The sequence below is a fragment of the Cariama cristata genome, unplaced genomic scaffold, assembly GCF_000690535.1.
Source record: "Cariama cristata isolate BGI_N322 unplaced genomic scaffold, ASM69053v1 scaffold13250, whole genome shotgun sequence".
In the NCBI taxonomy this organism is placed as follows: domain Eukaryota; kingdom Metazoa; phylum Chordata; class Aves; order Cariamiformes; family Cariamidae; genus Cariama; species Cariama cristata.
Genome location: NW_009595345.1, coordinates 42,671 through 47,586, shown reverse-complemented (window position 1 = coordinate 47,586; position 4,916 = coordinate 42,671).

Below are 4,916 nucleotides of genomic sequence, written 5' to 3'. Positions count from 1 at the left end.
TCGCTCCCTGGGAGCAAAGCGACTTTCTCGGTGCCACGCTCCGGTGCGGAGATCTTTTCATCCCTCCTTTTTAAATGCAGCGAGTTCCGAAAATTAATGCTGCTGCACTTTGATGAAAATAATGTTTTTATAATACATTTGCTGTTTACACGGAAGATGTGACTTGAGGGGAAAAAGGCTTTTTTGGAGGGTGGCGGAAATCTTGTTAATCTGCTCTCGGAGAGCAGCACACAATACTGCCTATGAGCAAGTCTGTGCTGCTTTTGATAAATTACCATGTTTAGAGATAGGTTTGGCTCTTAAGGGCTTAGTTTTCTGAACAAAGTCCATAACAATGTTTTCTGCCTCTGTTTGTCTCCAGCCCCTTTGGCTTGACTCGGAGCCCTGTGTTTAGTTGAAGCTCGGTCTGGAAGATATAACAATTTTGCATTAAAAAAATAAGGAAATCACAGGAAGAAAAACCCTTTTGCTTTTTGGATGAATCTTACTGATAATTTGCTAAAGCTCATTTGAATTTTAAGCACTTCTTTAATCTTCAAAGGCTAAATTGCTTTATGAATATGCATGGTGTGGGCAGACTTTAGTTCATTACCTAGTTGTAAATTCTAATGACCATTAGGTCCTTGCAGTAATTGCGAATTGTTTTGCATTTTTGATTGGCCTATTAACATGTGCATTCGGCACACATCAGGCCAGCCTGTCAGGCTGCTGAAGGAGAAAAAAAAGGTGAAAATTGTTTTATAGCACCAAGATTCTTAGATTTTCAATCTTGGAAAATTGATGATGTAAAAAAATTAAAGCGGTGTTTTTTCTTCTCAAGATTGAAAGTTCACCAAGAGATTTGACATATTTAATTTACATGATGACTTTGCACTCCTTCATTAATGCAATTTGCATATGAAGCTGTTGTTAATCACTTTTGATCATGTTTTGTGTATTAGCTGCCTCAGTGGCTCTTCTCCCTCAGATGCTCCAGTAGAAAGCAGCAAAATGATGCATCTTCTTGCCAAGTTTCCTTTAGTGAATTGAGGAATTAGGAGTCTAACCTTGAGTAATTAAATATGTTCTATCAGTTCTCTTTTAATGTTAAGTACACTTGGTTGGAAGTGTAGAAGGAAATTGTTCCCATTTGGGGGAGACATTCCTTTAAAAAAAAATTCTATATCTGTAGATGGAAAAAAATTATTTTCTGTGATCTGGAGTTGCCTTGGCAGAAGGGAGAGGTGACGGCAGGACAGGATAACGGCAGCGCCCAGACCCTTCTTTGCATGACCAGCCTTGGAAGATGCGCGCCCCGGGCCTGATCCTGTGCTGTGCATGCGTGCAAAGCTGCCTTTGGGCGTTTGGGTGGCGGTTCAGTGTTTGGGGGACACTCAGGCCGGGGAGGGAGCGCCCCGTTTGTAGGAGCAAGTCGTACTGTCCATGCTGCTCCTCTTCCAGTCAAGTCTTCCCATTGCCTCATCGCAAGGAAGGGTCTTTTTCTCCTGCCTGCCCGGGCAAGGTGTTAATTGTCCAACCCTCGTTGAGAGCTGGGAGGGGAAATTGGGAGCAGCCTGGCTGGAAGCCTGCCCGGCTCTCATAACCTGCCCGGGCATCCGTGCCCGGCCAGCGCCGGAGGCCATCCGCCTCTCCTCCTGCCGGGTTGGGGCTTTGCCCTTGGGACCCTGTCCGGCTGGCCTTCGTGCCGGCAGCGCCGTGGCCCTCGCCTTTGCTTCATCCCTTCAGTTGTCCGTCTTCCGTAATTGATGCTCAGCTTTGGTTTGAGAGTTTATCACTGGGTAAGAAGATGAATCGGAAGGGTGAAACAGATACCCTGATTAAAGGAACTGCCTAATGAAAGAAAATAAATAGAGAGGGAAAATGACCATTCTGGAAGGAACAGAAGTCTAATTTTAACCTCGGAGGAGACCTACTGCTGCCCTTCCATGACTTCCACCCATACCACGCTAAAAGCATGGTTCAGTTCAAAGTTGTTAATATTCAGCTGGGAAACAGTATCCAGAATACAAATAAATTATTAAGTGCATGAACTTTTTCGGCAGTAAGATGAACTGATGGGGTCCATCTGCGAGATCCAGGGGCTTTTTATTTGTGTGTGTCGAACGATTCTGCCCTCTCCGACTTCATAGCCTTTGGTCCCTGGCCAAGTGCATGCATAATTGATTCCACACGCGCTATCATTTTCTTGATGTAATTGCTTTAGTAAGATATGATGAAATCTAATGGATAATTTACTGTATGAAAATGACAAAAAAGTAAATGTGCGTGTTTTGCACTGGGCGCAGGGAGGAGAGCGCCCAGGTTACCTACATGGTGAAGGAAAACCCACGTGTACCGTCTCCCATGGGCAGAGATGGGGGTAAATCGCTGGAGGAGTTCAGAGCAAACTCTGTAATTAATCAGAGTTTTACAACACAGGTGAAGGCGCAACACCCGCGTTGTTCGGAAACCTTGTTTGTTTTTTCTTGAGCGATGCCATATTTGCTTTTCTAATTGCCTGAATGTGGACTGAGGAAAAAAAGTTCTCTGCACAAGGCAAGGGGTAGTAATTTTAGAAATAAATGTGTCCTGGACTTGCTGCCCTGTGCTACAGATAGTAGTCACACTGGTGCCTTGCCTGGCAAAAAGACCCTCTATTCTACCTGCTTAAATAATGCACCGGATTAAATTCAATGCATCTGTTTGGCTGGGTGTATTTTTAGATAGTTCAGAAGTTTATAAATATCAAATCCACCTATAATTCCGTACGCATCCAAAAGAGAATCTTCCACTTCCATATTTGACATTACATTGGTCTTTAAGAAATGATTTGTTAATTGCATTTCCTTTCCTCCCTGCTTCCCAGCCCTGGAATACCATGTATTCCTTTCCCTAATTTTTTTAAATAGTCGTTTAAGATAACGTGTAGACACAAAAACATTTTCTCGTTTGCTTCCCCCCTCCCCGTGCTGTTTTCAATGTACTAAAAGAGGAAAAAATATCTAAGGCAAACCCACGTAACTGTAGCAAACTGTTTCTGAGCAAGTCATAATAATGAACAACACATGATCTGAAATGTGATCAGCAAACATATACTTATGCCAAGGAATTTTTGCCATTCACATACCAAGGTTCTGTAAATCAGTAAACTGCGGCGGAGGAGCCCCCGGCACGGCGAGGGGAGGAGCGGGATCAGGAGCTGGAGCAGGAGCAGGATGGGCCACCCCAGCAGAACTGTCTTCCTCACGGAGCAGGGAATGGGAACACGGAATGGGAACACGTTTTCCTTCTTCCACCTTCCTCCTCTCCCTCTCGGTCCACGCACCCAAACGTAAAACCAAGGAGCAGACCTTTGAAGAGGGAAAGTGCAGTCTGAGATATCTTCAAATGCAAAACCAGACAAATAAGTAGCAAAGGAATGAAATTTCATTGCAACATGTTTTATGGGATTTTTTTTTTTTTCCTTACCCCCTCCCCCCATCTTACACAGAACCAAAATGTAAATTACTTTCTGGTCCTAATTGGATTTAATTATTTCTTTAGGAGAGGATGGGTGGGAGGGGGTGGGAATGGCACACAGCTGTCCTAACAAAACAAAGGAGCCAGAAAAACCTCACTTTCCCCCATGTTGGCTAATAAATGGTGCAGAGGATCTTAGTGCTGGCAAGCAAATGGAGTGCTGTGTAGACCTGGGGAAGGGGTGAGAGCGGTCTGCAGCTGGGAGCGTTAGGAAAAGGCCACTTTAACTGTTAGGAAGTGCACCTTAAATGGTGATTTGTGGTTTCCCATCAATTTCTCTAACTGCCCTGTATTTTAGAGCACCCAGCCTGGCCCTTCCCTTGTCCTAAATCACATTGCCCGGATGGCTTGGTCCCTCTGCAAGACCCAACCTCAGTATTGGGCTGTGCGTCCTGCTGTTACTGCTCGCTGGGGAAGAACCGTGGGGTGCTGACGGGAGGGACAGGGGGTGGATTTGGGTCCCTGGCACTCGGTGAGGTGTTCCCTGTGCAATCAGGGTCTCCTTGCCGGGGGGAGACCTGGCTGTACCCCCCGGCTGGGGCCTGGGGCAGGTGGGCGATGGCAGCGAGGTCCGGGCGAGCTGATGTTACTTCATAGGTTGATGGCACATTGCGCCCGCGGATCTCAAAGCGCTTTACAAGCTTTAATGAATGTGGCCACTAACATGATTTATAGTGCGATTCATTATTGGTATTGGAGGGACTGTATTCTTATTTTGTCATTTGCTGTTAAAATTAATACACTCCATGCTGGCTATAAAAGTGTATTTGCATTTAATTGCAAGTCAGAATGAATTAGTGGATATGATTTAAACCCAAACTCACTCCTTAAAAGAAGTCTTTAGTGGGGAAGGAAAAATCAAGCTCTGTGCTGGATTTCTTTGGTGGACGTAGGGATGGAGACAGGAGTCGGGGAGAGGAGGGGGCAGGTGGGGTTTTTTTTTTTTTTTTTTTTAATTCTTGAGGTTGCTTTCAATGAGAAATGCCTTTACCAGGAGGGGCTCAGGCAAAGTGGTCAAGCACATCTGCTCCTGGGAAGGTAGGGAAGAAAAGAGGTTACTAGTAATAGGGCAGCAGCACAAAGGGAAAATTGTACACTGGAAGCATTAGTCTCCTCGGCGGTGGTGTGGCCAGACTGGTTTAGCAGACAGGATGATAGATTGCTTTGTCAAGGGTCCCAGGGTGTGCCCTGAACTTGAAGCACTTTGTTTATCTTGAATAGAAAGGGAAAAGCACAGACATAATCGATGTCTAGTATTTTAGGAGGGAGGAAGAGGTAGAGGAGGGGGGGGGGGTGGTGGTGGTGGGAGGCCCTGGCTGTAGCTCTCCATTAACAGATGAACTTGGCTGAAGTCCAGAGTTTGATGAGAGAGTGTCACAGCCCCAGAGCCGGCCAGCCTTTTCAATAATTTTCTCTCT